At 35.1% G+C, this 15,258-nt stretch overlaps 1 protein-coding gene and 1 long non-coding RNA gene across 9 annotated transcripts in view; both read left to right on the top strand.

Annotated features, from left to right (window-relative positions):
* LOC100378910 (TNF receptor-associated factor 2-like) overlaps nt 1-15,258 on the top strand; it is a 99,492-nt gene that overhangs the window by 50,625 nt on the left and 33,609 nt on the right. The window contains exon 1 of one of the 8 annotated variants that reach the window (XM_085492285.1): nt 9,173-9,231. The exons of the other annotated variants lie outside the window; for them this stretch is intronic. The gene's annotated coding sequence lies outside the window, so the exon portion shown is untranslated. Of the gene's footprint in view, nt 1-9,172; nt 9,232-15,258 lie in introns of those variants that run through there. 8 annotated transcript variants of the gene reach the window in all.
* LOC144351946 (uncharacterized) lies at nt 1,770-5,597 on the top strand. The gene is made up of 2 exons (XR_013420499.2): nt 1,770-1,841; nt 3,091-5,597. It is a non-coding gene; the product is annotated as an uncharacterized LOC144351946 (long non-coding RNA).

Here is a 15,258-nt window from a genome sequence, read left to right as displayed (position 1 = left end):
ATGATTATAATAACGTGCAAAAAATAAATTCGCTGAATTGAAATGCAAATAAATTTCAACTTAGTTTCATTGTAAGTGATTGATTCCGGTTGCATTCCAAACGCTCGATGCTGTAGAAATGAATATCCGTCATGTTTTGACCTGGGACGGTGTTCTTTGACCTGACAGGTAAAATCGCCAATTAACCAATCAAAATGATGGATGATGCCAACGTGTTCAAATTACCATAGCTCATTTAAATATATTAATGTTATTGAACGCAGCACGGAAGAGATTTGCTGATGTTGTAGTACGATATTTTGGCTCGGACTTTGATGGGAAAACGGCACGATTTGTTTTTAAGCAAAAAGTGTTGTTGTATGTGTTGTTTTCGTATGACAAATGCTAACTAACTTGTACAGCCAATTCAGCTAACTGAATTGTTCAGCCAATCAAATACGTTCAGTAAATATGAGTACCCTTATAGTTAGTAGACAATATTCCGAGTTTCGGTACCATGCTATAATCAGATTACCGCATAAAACCACGAAAATTCAGAACGACCATTGCCAATTCAAACCACAGCAGTCAAAATCATTTTGTTTGTTTACAATGTTTGACAGTGAATAAAAGAATGCATAGATAAGACGAGACAGGTCGAGATACGTAAACAAATTATATATGTGATCGCGCGTTTAATTTGTTTGCACTACCCCGGATGTACCTATGACCTTGACCTTTGCACCCAGAACGTGACAACACGTCTGAATTGTGTTTACCTATTCCATGACTAATGTGATTAAAGTTGTATTTTAGTATTTGTTATGTAATTTTTCAGTGTTGTAATTGTAATTGTAAATTTAATTATATCACACAACTAACAGGTGAACAATTCTGGGAAAACATTGTGCAAAATCATTTCATTAACTTGCGTTTACATGGCCTGGAGGAAATCTACATGTGGGACGAAATGTTCTAAATTTATCAGTCACGCTTTCATACATATCAACTGTGTGGACATATAATACCCATTTACACCCGACCGTGATTGCTGATCATATTTTTTTAATCCCCTCCCCCCCCCCCATGTATCACGCACACTTCTGTGTTTATGAATATAGTGCATGGTTCATTTTAAAGTAGTCGCTATTCTTAACAGAGCAAAGTGTGAAATATAGAAACGGATCTGAAACTTCTCAAAATATTGGAACTGAATATTAATTGCTCCGTATTCACCGATCCATGACCTGTTTTTTTTTTCAGTCGCGCTATATAGAACGCCGGCTACGACGGGATTTCCATTCGTTCTTCAGTACTGATCCAAATAAATAAATGAATAAATATTTATATATAAACAAATATTTATAAATATTTAAATAAGTAAAAAAAATGAATGAATGAATGAATGAATGAATGAATGAATGAATGAATGAAAAGATAAATGAATGGATGAATGAATGAATTAAAAAATAAATGAATGGGTGAATGAATGAATTGCACGCAATGTGAATCACACAACAAAACACTATTAAACAAATAATGTTTACATCCAGTTTGAAGTTATATTGTGTTTGTGAATAAGATGCTATCTACCAAACTATGTGATAAACAATGTCGCTCAACGATCAATAAATAATGGATATATATATATATATATATATATATATATATATATATATATATATATATATATATATATATATAAACTTGTAACTAGCTCACTGGCTGTTATGCTTCCATGATTAAATCGCAGTTCATTTAAACTGTGACGTTGTTGTTATTTTTCTCAACAGTAGTCCAATGAATGCAGGATGCTATGTCGTCTTAACGGCTCGTGTTTGTATCATTTGTCACGACAAAATGTAAGTATCCTTCTCAGTCCTCTCGTTATGTTATTGTATTGTGAGGCGGGATTTAGAGTCAATACGTGCCGTTCAGATCTTTGACCTAGCCGCTAATCCTTTCCAAACGTTCCATTATGAATACGGGCTATCAGTCGAGTATTCGTTCTAAGATGTTTTTACTTTCCCATGCACGGATCATGATACGATATTTCAGCTTTTAGTTGTTCATATAGTGAGACGTCGATACAAATTTATTGTAAAAGAAATGTGTACTTCCGATTAAAAAAAAACATTCACTGCGTTGCCATTCGTCTATTTGCACTGCTGCGGCAGTACTGCGCCGTCCTGCGACACTACTTTACAAACGAATATAGACCATCAATAAACGCTACTTTTTGATGGCGCTAATCATTATTCTTCGCATTTCGAGTCGTCGTATACATCTTGTACAAATTATGTTATTAATACCACTGATACGAGGGTCGGCAAGGGGTATTTTCGTAAGCTGTAATCAATTGTTTTTATTTTCGTAATAATGTAATTTAAATAAATAAAAAACGTAAATCCGTAGACATGACCAAGGTGTAAAATGTAATAGGCTATTTTATTCGTTCGTAATTTGTACAATAATGTTATTTTTTGTAAGCGTATAAAGCACCTTTCAAATTAAATGTCGTAATTCGTATGCAATTTCCAATTTTGATTCTTAAACTCAAATTATCAAAAATATTATAAAAATGTAAAATGTAATTAGGAATTATCATTTTATTTTCTGTGAAAACGTGAAAGGCCGTCATTGTTTCCTGTAACCTGTACCAGCTACCATCCTTGCTCCCCATCTGATACCTATGTGGGCTTATAGAAAGTAATTATATAAGACATTTTAGGAGTGACCACAAACCTGTCTTTGGAATCTGATGAAATGTCGGCCACAGTGGCGTACAAGGGTTGGGATAGAACATTAATGTACCCTTTATGCTGGGATACCGTCCCTCGTGTTGCGGGTGGTGAGGGCGTAGTTCTCTGAAATGAAAGCATGTTTCTTTGGAAGGACCACTGCGTCGTGTGACATTATTTTACCATTCTTCTCTATCGTTTAGTTATATACTGCAAGGCATATCCAGGTGGTTAGCACTAAGAAGTACGACGCTTTCACACCGTACAAAATTCAATTTCTCTTTTTGTTTCGAAAGGACGTTCGTTAATATTACATTAAATCTGATAGTGGCGTATAATAATATTAGTAATAATAATATTTTCTTTCTAGTTCTACACATGTTATTCGTATCACCTATCCACATGCTGTACCGTTGTACAAATATTAACTACTTACTGCCATATGTACGTTTGAGTTTCCTGACATGGTACCGGTTATACTAAACACAAGCAAAACGCAAGGTTCGTATTAGGTAAAACACGCGGAGCATTAATTAACTCACTTACCAAATATGTTATTTTGCCTCTTGTCGCTCTCACCTTGCCTTTAGAATATGTTATAACATTTGTTGTATGGTGGCGCTGTCTACTTCATGCCCGCACCTATTGTTTAGTTTTATTCTTCGTATCACATTGTTTGGTAAATATGGCTCGTTGTATTTGTACTGTATTCTATAGTACGTGTGTTTCGCAATAGTTTGTTTGTTTCAAGCTGGATGTAAACATTACAAATGTGTGTAACTTTAAACCATACATAGTGTTGCATGTAAGAAAATGTTAAGTTGTATGTATGACTGGTTTTAAGTATGTCTTGTACTATTATATTAATATTAATTTCACATTGACCCACGGTGTGTTTACATACATATAAATGTGTTACTGTGCCAGCAATCATTGTCTAGCATGGTGACATGTACGTAAATATGGTTGAAATGTTTAAGAATCAAAGGTCAAGATCACAGTATTTATGATCACACAGTTTACACATAAATAGCCACCTTCTTAAACATCACACGCATGTGACCCACAAGACCATTTTGAATTATGGGGGTCAAAAGGTCGAAGTATGTGCATGTGTGTTCACAATACTATAACTGTAAGGGAAAGATAACCATTGCCCTTGAATTTTCCTTTGTGGTGGAAACACTTTCATGTTAAGGTCAAATTCCAAGAAAACGGTATACACGTGTGCAAGGTCTGAGTCAAAACCAAAGCAGTTAGCCAATTCGCTAGCGAGTTTGAAAATTGGCTTCCCAATACTTCCGAGACTTGCTGTAACGAAGACACTCTGAACAGTACTATTCCAAGTGACGCGCTTTCTGCCCCAGTCGAGTACCGTGGCAAGTACCAAGTACGCTGGGTGGTCTTTAAATACTTAAATAAAGATTAATTTCACTTTCGACAAAATGGTCATTCATTCAAGGAATGATGTAACCTGCGACCCCTACAGAAGACATACATAAGGGAAAGAAAACTGTTTTATTGAGTTGCAATACCTAGTCAAACACAATCACAGGTTTGGCTATGATTCACTTTCGCTTTTACAGCAAACCATTTCATTATTGCGTAATCTAACTCACCGTATGTGCCTGTAAGAAATACTGTTGGCGTAGCGTTATAAAAACCACTGGTATGCTGTAATGGTATAAAGTATTACAGTGGGTAATAATCCACGATTACCGGGATTCAGCATCATGCAAGTGTCATTACCGAAGTGGAGGTAATTTCTGTCGATAATGTTAACAAATAATTGTCGATAACTTCGGTTATTTTTGAACGTGCTTAAATAATTTTGTTTGAAAATGTATCTTGAGCATGATTAGAAATTAACTATCTATGAATGAATAACTGTTTCTAGTCTGTGCAGTACATTCAATGGCGGCGATGGGACTCATAGCGACGTATACAACCAGTGTAAAATACATTGTTTACATGAAATTCGAACACGCACTGTGAGACGATCACGAATGGTTTCCAACAACATTATGTTTTTTAGAACCATACTTTTAGAGGTTGGCCATACAGTTCTACTTCTTTCCAAACATGTATTTCTCGATGACACATAGCTGGCCGTCGAATCACATGCATTACGTTTTCTTTTTTTGTCTTCGCAGATAATAAACCGGAACCGGAAGAGGATCGTTTTGTACTGTACATCATATTGCATTTCCTTAGTATTTCAATTAGGCACGTGTAGTTAATAACGATATAAGAGTATTTACTTTTTTAACTAACACTGGGTGATTAGTGTGGGAGGTTGTAGACATCACTGGTTGTTCATGTCACTGTGCATACATGTGCTACAAGGCCGATGGCTTTCAATCATATCCACGTGCACAGTGCACATGTCATTCTGATTCCAGACATCAATGTCTTTCTCGACAACATTACTGTTACCAAAATAATAAGTTCCTATTTACGAATAGATGAAATAATGTCAATGATTTCTTTACAGAATAATCCTCAACGGAACTTCGAAATGTTATATAGAAATATACAGGCCCTAAAATTGTGTTTATTGCAAAACAATTCAACCGACAACCAGTTTGGCGTCACTAGTTTCTTGCAGGAGTGAGTTCTATGCGTGATTTTATTGTGGCCCTAGGCGATTCTAAGCCTGAAACACCTCAGCGTCGCTGGTTTCTCCATTACCTAACCCACAGATAACAAGTTGCATCAAACCCTTATACAGTAATGCTTACGTCAAACAATATGTAAAATTAAACATCCGGTATTGAAATGGATCGGAGAACTCCCGGTTTATTTCCTTAAAAGAAGGGAGATTATACAAATATACACAATAACAATGAATGCGTAATAAATATATTAAAACTTGTAGCTTAAAATGTAGTACCACATTCTGTATTACTTACCTGGATAGATCATGTTCAACAAGGTACAAAATGTATATGCTCCGTCTCAGTTGGCAATTCGAGTCCTTGACATGAACGTTGAAATGATGATGGCCGGGATGGGGCCATGCAAACTTCTAGAATTTAGAACGTTTGATTTGAACATTGATTGTGCATTTCGACGAAAGACCATTATGTCTAATGATTGTGACGCCGAAAGATGAAGATATAACTATGTCAGCATTCAAATATCCTCAAATACTGTACGAAATGATGATTATTCAATATAGTAATTACCTTTCATGTGAAAAAGAGTCATTTTATGATATTTAAATAGCAGATAAACAGATTTTATCGGGACTTTTATCACGTCAGATTCACGCCTAAGACGTAGGTTCTATCTGTCTTTAAATCTCCGAAAATGATCACGCTATATAGACAGGTATTACACAATCGTTTGATTAATTCATCAAATGTTCATGAAAACAATCGTGGCAAATTACAATTTTGCACAAAAAAGCAGACGGGACAATTGGTATACCACTACATAATGACAGACAAACAGTACCCTTGTATAATAAGTACTATTTTTCGTAAATGCCACCATATTGAAAAACAAGATTTCCTCATTTTAATAGAAACAAATCGAGCCTTCTTGTAAGCGACTATTGCGTCACTACCCAGGGTGTGTTTCTATGCATGTTACATCACAGTTATGGGACCTCAATGTTACACGTGAGCAATTGCCTTCTTCGAGCTTGGGGTCAATAATAATAATATCAAGGCAACACTAGTCATAATACTAGTAGTCCCTATCCCCTTGTTTATTTATTATTACTGATTTTTAGTCGCCAGAATAATCCACATCACACATTTTTGTTCCCCGGATGTCTTTAATAAATAACCTATCCTTTTTTTGCCTCGACCTTTTTTCGACCGGAAAGGCAAATGCAATAATATTCGATTTTCAAGGATGTAGGTCGTTTGAATCGGATTGTTTCTTTTGTTTCGAGTTCGTTGTATGGATAGAAACATAGCAACATTGTTTTTTGATGAATATATAACATGTTCTGTCCCAATGAAAGATTTTGAAATGCATAACAATTCCTTACTGGATCGTCTCCTGTACTCTCCAAAATTTGACAATGGCACTGGCCCAAATTGGACTTCCTGTAACAATAATGTTCACGTCACTGTACGTAAACACGCACTCTAAGACCACTAATCAAATAGATGGAAATACCAGTTACATAACTCATGAACATTGATACATCACTCGTGAAGATTGGTGATTCGATTGCTGGCCGGGATAGCTGCATTTAGTGTTATTTTCTATGCAGTATAAAATTATATCGCTGCTGTGGGCGGCGACGGCTGACAGATTGTTAGCTTTTTAGCTTTTTAGCTCCGCTGTCGACTTTGTCGAGCGGAGGTTATCATATGAGTGATTGTCCGTCGTCGTCCGTCGTCCGTGTCAATGTTTTACTTTTTCGACTTCTTCTTGAAAACTACAAGCCTGAATGCTTTGATACTTGGTGTATATGTACCTTGGGTAGACCTCTCTTAGGTTTGTTCATTTCATGTTGATATCTTCAATTCTCTAATTTTGGTGAATATTTTTGTCATTTTTGGTAAAAAGTGATATTTTCGACTAATTGTTAAAAACCGCAAGTCCAATTGATTTGATACTACATATATAGGTACTACATGTGGACCTCTCTCAGATTTGTTCATTTCGTGATGATATCTTCAATTCTCTAATTTTGGTGAATATTTTTGTCATTTTTGGTAAAAAGTGATATTTTCGACTTCTTGTTAAAAACCGCAAGTCCGATTGCTTTGATATTACATATATAGGTACTACATGTGGACCTCTCTCAGATTTGTTCATTTTGTGATGATATTTTCAATTCTCTAATTTTGATAAATATTTTTGTAATTTTTGGTAAAAAGTGATATTTTCGACTTCTTGTTAAAAACCAATAGTTCAATTGCTTTGATATTACATATATAGATACTACATGTAGACCTTTCTCAGATTTGTTCATTTTGTGATGATATCTTCAGTTCTCTAATTTTGGTGAATATTTTTGTCATTTTTGGTAAAAAGTGATATTTTCGACTTCTTGTTGAAAACTGTAAGTCCGATTGCTTTGATATTACATATATAGGTACTACATGTGGACCTCTCTCAGATTTGTTTGTTTTGTGATGATATCTTCAATTCTCTATTTATTTTGGTGAATATTTTTGTAATTTTTGGTAAAAAGTGATATTTTCGACTTCTTGTTAAAAACTGTAAGTCCGATTGCTTTGATACTATTCATATTGTTCATTTTCTAATGATGTCTTCAGTTCTTTAATTGAAATGTGCATTGCTAACAGCGGAGCTATCTCAGCCGATAGGCTGCTTGTTTCTACTATTCTGACGTGTACTTGGTCGCATTTTGTATATACCAGTCACACACTGACAAGTAAAAGTACTATTAAACGGTCCGGGACATAGTCATTATGGGACTCTGAACTACAGGTTAAGATAGCGTCATCACACAGTATTCATTAATGAATGAAATTCACATTACAATCTTATGCTTACAAATAATCCGACATTTATGCTGGGGTTTACAATATTGGAAACTGTCAAGTACACTTTATGTCAAATCAGTGAGAAAAAGTTACAAAATCCTGCAGCCAACATGGAAAAGTTGACGATCCCTAATATTGCTAAATCGCCAGTTGTGAACTTTAAATCTCAGTTATTAGGATTTCCGCATAAAGTTACACAGATAATTATGTCAAGGAAAAATATTGATTTCATTTGTCCAGGTTATATAAATAATCCTCTAATTAATATTTCATTTTTGTTAGTGTATGTATTAACATATGTACACTTTATTAATCTGAAAACCTAAAAAGAAATGTTAACTCTTTTTTTATGGTATTAATAAAGCATTATTCTATTCAATGTATCTAATTGGTGGGGGGAATTGCTAAGCCAATTTATAAAATTGTAAATAACACTGACCGCGAACTACGCCCTTGGGAAGTGTCACTGTTGGAATATCTTATATTGCAATTTCTTTCAATTTATTTAGTTGTATTGCAATGCATTAGTAATAATATATATACATTTATTTCGTACTATAATTGTTCTGGGAATTATTAATTTCAATAAACAATATTCATCTAAAGTACATAAACACATACTGTGACCTTGACCTTTGGTCTGGGCTCTCCATTGAATTTTCTAACAGTGGCGGATCCAGCAAAATGTATTGGGGGCAAGCTCCTTTAAAATTGCGGAGCGTAAATCGCAGAGAAGCTATGCGTAATCCAGATGATATGAATCGTCATGCGTTTGGGGAGGGGGAATGCCCCCTCCCAATGCCCCCCCGGATCTGCCACTGCTTCCTAACTATCGTGTTACTGTTCGTATTCCCTTGGTATATTACGTGATTCGTCAGTCAGTCAGTCAGTAGAAAATGTGTGACCTTTGGCCAGGCCATTCAAAGCGAATAGCCAATGAAAGAAGCCCGCTTAATTTGAAATTTCTAAAGTTTATTTTTGCTCGAGAACGTCCAACACGAATGACCTATCCAACAATCTCTCCACAATAACAAGTAAGTTTGTCGCCAATAATTATTTATATTCATAATTGACTAAATATTATACGACGTATGATAAGTTACTAAATATTCTAAATTGGTAAACATTATAATAATGCACGTTAGATTTCATGCTTTTCTCAATTACTGAAGTTAACGCTCCTAAAGATCTATGTACTCAATCTGATCGTAATGTTGTATTATTGTTAGAGACTACCCAACAAAATTTTGTAAGTAAATACTAGGAATTCAATTATTCATAAGACTTTATTTTCATTCACTCATGCGTGCGAATCCATTCACAACACCGTTGACAAATAATGTCACTGAGCTGGCAGTTACGGTTACGGTTATATATATTCACTATTGTACAACCGTTTGGGATAATAAATATCCAGCCAATACATGTCAGTACTTGGTGTGGATGTTGAATGCGTGTTTTTACTCATCCGACATATCGAAATTTGACCAAGGCTCTCGATAATGTAACGAGCTTCAATGTTTACCGTACCTGTAACATGTCCCTTCTCGTGGGATTAGTATATTCAACTGCACAGGACTGTAAATATGTCGTGTATCTTCCTATTTTATAGAAGACGTTTCTATGTATAAGCACAATAATAACTTCGGTATTGTATCTTATTGTAAAACTATTGTTCGTTCAATGAAATCTATAAGGTGTTGCTTTTATTGTATTTAATGTGCATGATCATGATTTCTCGTTCCTGCTTGCATAGATTACAATTGAGAAGAAAATATTTTTATTCTGAGTTTTGTCATAGCAGCTATATAATTTAGATATTTGATTGTGGTGGGATATTTTTCACATGCAAATTCTGTTTCAATTTTACGTAACTTGTTTTTATGGTTTTTACCTTTGTCATCGTGTTTCTGTGCTATGCATTATAAAGCATTGTTCTATTTCGCGCGTTACTGTTTCAGTATTTTTTTGTCATCAAGAGATTTATGGTTTTCCCAAATATTCTCATATTTAAATTTTCTAAAATTTGTTTCATGTCTGTTACCCAGTTGTCTTTTCCTTTTTTATCAAGATGTATTCCAAGATGTTAAGCTTCATGTACTAGCTAATTTGGGTTAGAATTATTTATTTTGATCCAATATTTGTTGCTAAGAGTGGATATCTTCCCAACTCTAGTGGGCTTGCCAAATTACTTGATTTGCTATTTACTTTTAGAAGGTATTACCGGATATACATCCGGTAAATGGTCGTTGTATTATCGTCCCGACTTGTGAAGTACATATAGGTCATAGGTCAACCTATGACCCTAATTCGGACAAAATTGAAATTACCTTTATAGCAGTATAGTGAGATGATCGATCATTCTTTAACGTTAAGCACAACCGGTCGTGGTTAGTACTTGCATGGGAGAAAAACTGTGCAAACTGCGTGAAATGGGAAAACTGTGACGCCTTGTGACGTCACGATAACTTATTCAAGATGGCGGCAAACGTGGGGATTTCGCTGTAGTTTTCCGCGGTTTTCGTCGTGAAAACGACCAATTTCGAACAATCGCCCTCAAAATAATTGATGAAATAGTTTCGGGACCCATCGACAGTAGAAAAGTAGAAACTTGAGGCGAAAATAATGAAAAAAAAACGGCTGTTACGGCCCGACCTGATTTCAGGTCGGTAAAATATGGTAACTCGCATAGGATGGAACTGTAGCTCCCTGGTTTCGCGTTAACACCACGACGAACAAAATAACCGACAGCGAAACCAAGCGAGCTACAGAACTGCAGCTAATGTCAGAGTACATGTAGCGAATACCTGATCTAGTACGGCCAGGTTGCAGGTTGTCGATCAATAAAATGTTTCTCAATATTTAATCTTCTTCACGATTTTTTCAGCGGTCACGATCCCGGGTCGCCCTCGTCGTCGAAAGCGATGATCATTTAAGCCGAACTCAGACAGCCTCGCTCGACGTCACAGGAAAATCTTCTGAGACCGCCATCTTACACTGCTGTCGCCGACGAACGCGGGGACGAACGTCTCGTCTAAAATATTAAACACGGGTCGTCTTGTTTTGCGCACTGAAGCGACGCGTATGGAACGCCGTCACTGTCTTATGTGGTTGTCATTAAGTATATGACGACATTGCTGCACTATATAACGACTTGCTTTTAATATATGATGACAAAACGTTTATATATGGTGTCGTTTGACCAATATATGGTGACATTGCTTCTATATATGATGGTGTGTTTTCAATATATGATGACAAAACGTTTATATATGGTGTCGTTTGACCAATATATGGTGACATTGCTTCTATATATGATTGTGTGTTTTCAATATATGGTGACAATACGTTTATATATGGTGTCGTTTGACCAATATATGGTGACATTGCTTCTATATATGATGGTGTGTTTTCAATATATGATGACAAAACGTTTATATATGGTGTCGTTTGACCAATATATGGTGTCATTGCTTCTATATATGATGGTGTGTATTCAATATATGATGACACCACGTTTATATATGGTGTCGTTTGACCAATATATGGTGACATTGCTTCTATATATGATGGTTTATCTGATGCATATTTTTTTGTATGTGTACCACAACTACGAATTTTCGTTCAATTTTCCCATAATAACATTTGCGCATGCTCGTTTAATTGGCATCCATATTGAATTTTTAGAAGATAGGTTCATCATGGAATCGATGGCAGATGTTTTAAACCGGCTGAATTTGAACAACTTGATCGGCAGATTTGAAAATGAGAAAATAACGCCAAATCTAGTTCCCAAGCTCTCTGTACATGAAATGGAATTTCTTGGTGTAAGTAATCGTACTGACATGATGTCTCTGCGGTCTGTATGTAGTATCTTTGGAAGTGAAGCACCGCGTAAAATGCAAACTTGTGGAGCTCTACAATTTGACATCCCGAAAACTGTACTAAAGAATCTCGTAGATGAGGGTTTCCTTATTCGAGAAATAGCTTCACTTTTAAGTGTATCTGAAAGTACTATTTACCGTAGGATGAGTCAATTCAAACTATCAAAGATGGATTTTACCGAGATCTCCGATGACCACCTTGATATCAATGTCAAAGAATTAACAACAGAGTATCCATATTGTGGAGAGAATATGCTAAAACATATGCTTGTCAAAAAATACAGCATTAAAGTCCAAAGAATGAGACTGAGAGACAGCATCCATAGAATCGATGAGATTGGAGTTGAGGGAAGGAAACGGGGAAGGTTACAAAGGAGAATATACAATGTTAAAGGACCCAATCATCTATGGCATGTAGATACAAACCATAAACTGATTCGATGGAATTTCATCATAGTTGGTGGAATCGATGGATTCAGTCGTTTACCCGTCATGTTGGACTGCACAGATAATAATACATCAACTACACTTTTACAATGTTTCAAAACTGCTGTCGATATGTATGGTGTTCCTAGTAGAGTACGCAGTGACATGGGAATGGAAAATATTCTGATAGCAGACTATATGATTGCACAAAGAGGACCAGAACGTGGAAGCATGATCACTGGCAAAAGTGTCCATAATCAGCATATTGAAAGACTTTGGAGAGATGTGTTCGATGGCGTATTGAGTTTGTATCACCAACTGTTCTATTTTATGGAAGATCAAGGTCTCTTAGATCCCTTGAGCAAAATTCATATAATTGCTCTTCACTATATCTTCAAGCCAAGAATCAATGAGAAATTGAATACCTGGAAAAATGCTTGGTCACAACACAGAATGCGGACCACAAGATCCTCACCTCTACGCCTCTGGATAGGAGGGCAGTTACACAACCCGATGGGGATTGAGCTATCTGGTAGTTTAATAGAGGAGTATGGTGTTGAAGGAATGGTTGATGGAGCCTCTGAAGGTGATACAAGACCAGTAGTGGACTCTCTATCACATGAATTTAGTGAGCATTGCTTACAGGAGTTGACCACACATGTACCTCAGACATCAACTTCTGATTGTTATGGTATTGATTTGTATGTAAAAGCAAGAGACATAATTAATAACCATATGCATGTTGATGTGCCACACAGTCAATAAATACACTAGTGTTTCTCTGATATGAGCTTCCTTAAATGCTTTTACTCATAATCATGATTATTAGTACAGTAAACAAAAATAGCTTGTGTGATTGACAGTACCTCCTCAAAAACATAAATGGAAAATATGCAAATCAAACAGGCTCCCTTGTACACTGTCTTTTGTCAACTACGATATAGACATATACTTAAATGCATTAAAAATAATTACAGGAATAGTGATTAAAATAATTTGTATTGTTAGTCCCTGAACAAAGTCTGAAATCGAGAACTATTAATTAGGACTTCATCTGTCTGGGGCCATTTCTTTGACATGCTTCGACTGATCTCGTTCAAACTTGATAATGTATTGGGACATACATATGCACGTCAATTTTCATTACAGTTTGATATATGATCAACTGGCGGCCATTTTGGACCTAAAATATGCTAAATTCTGACATTTAAAAGCAGTTTCTCAGATATTGAACAATTTCATTCAAACTGATTATGCAAATTGGGTTACAGGTGCATGTCAATTTTTTTCAGATTTGAACAAAAACTGATGACTGGTGGTCATTTTGATTTTATTCATGTCAATTCCGATTTATCGCATAAATATTGTCAGATTCAGTTGAAAAATTTTCACACAATACTCACACATAATACAGTGAGTTTTGTTATTTCAATCAAATTTGACGAATTTACTGCCATTTTGTCCAAAATCCTTAAACTACAAATGTGTCCATAGCTATTTCTTGGAGATGGGAATTTCATTCAAGCAGTACACCAAGAGATGGATTAACACCAAAGTTGTTTTGAGATATGATTTAATATGGACAATCAGTCAATATTGATGCAAAAATGTTAAATATCCATTTGGGCGTGTCCCTCTGTTTCACAAAGAGGTATAGCCACAAGCAGCCCATTAATTGTGAATCACTGCTAGTGATAGACATACTAAATACAGAGTGGGAATTCTCAATGCATTCTTTATTCATGGTACTGTAACCAAGTAATTGCAGTCCTTCTCAATTACTAAGTTCAAGAAATATTGTTTTGTTAAAGTTACATAACAAAGTAACTGAATCATTAAACATCTTTATCCAAACATAGTAACCATTGTCACATATTCATCATAACACAGTAACCATTGTAATAAATATCACAATAATTTTTAAATAGTAGTCGTAGAACATCTCTTTCTAAATACAGTAACCATTGTTACTTATTCACTGCAACAAAGTAAACATTGAATACCACTATTTAAACATAGTAACAATCATTATACACATGCCATAACACAATCAAAGGAAGCTTAGAAAGAACTCCCGTGTGCTGAGAGTATTGGAGACACATTAAAATTAATTAAAAATTTGCTTTTCAAACCAGAAGTGTGGCAACTAAGATTTGTCTGCTATTTGAGATGCACGACATGAAAACAATGTGATTCACATTATCAAAATTTTCATCCATGGTTTTTAGTCTAATTGTTTCCAGAGCACCTCTTGACAATTTCAATTTAAATCTGAGTTTTTTAGATATCAGAACTCACATGTACAAAATTTAATTATAATGTGATGAGTAATCCTGACTGAATTAGCAGAAAGCTGAAAAGTAAATTATTATGCAAATTAGGTAATTATTATTGATGTGTATAAACCTAAAACTAATTAGACCATCTATGTACGAAGTTTTATTGAAATGTGATTAGAACCAACAAATATGAATTATTATGCAAATTAGGTTAATATGATCTGATTTTAACCCAAAACTAATCAGGTCTGTGCATTGTCCTTGAACATCTATGTACCAAGATTCATTGAAACGGGACAATTAGTACTTGCAATATCAGTGTAAAAGCCGAAAACTAACTAATTATGCAAATTAGTTGATTAATATGCAGTTTTACCAAAATTAATCAGGTCTCTGCGATGTTCTAGATCATCTATGTACCAAGTTTCATTGAAAAGAAATGAAGTAATAGTACTTGAAATATCAAAAGCCA

The sequence above is a fragment of the Saccoglossus kowalevskii genome, chromosome 17 (assembly GCF_978046115.1).
Source record: "Saccoglossus kowalevskii chromosome 17, keSacKowa6.1, whole genome shotgun sequence".
In the NCBI taxonomy this organism is placed as follows: domain Eukaryota; kingdom Metazoa; phylum Hemichordata; class Enteropneusta; family Harrimaniidae; genus Saccoglossus; species Saccoglossus kowalevskii.
Note: the sequence above shows the minus strand (reverse complement) of the source record. Positions and strands in the feature narration are given on the sequence as shown.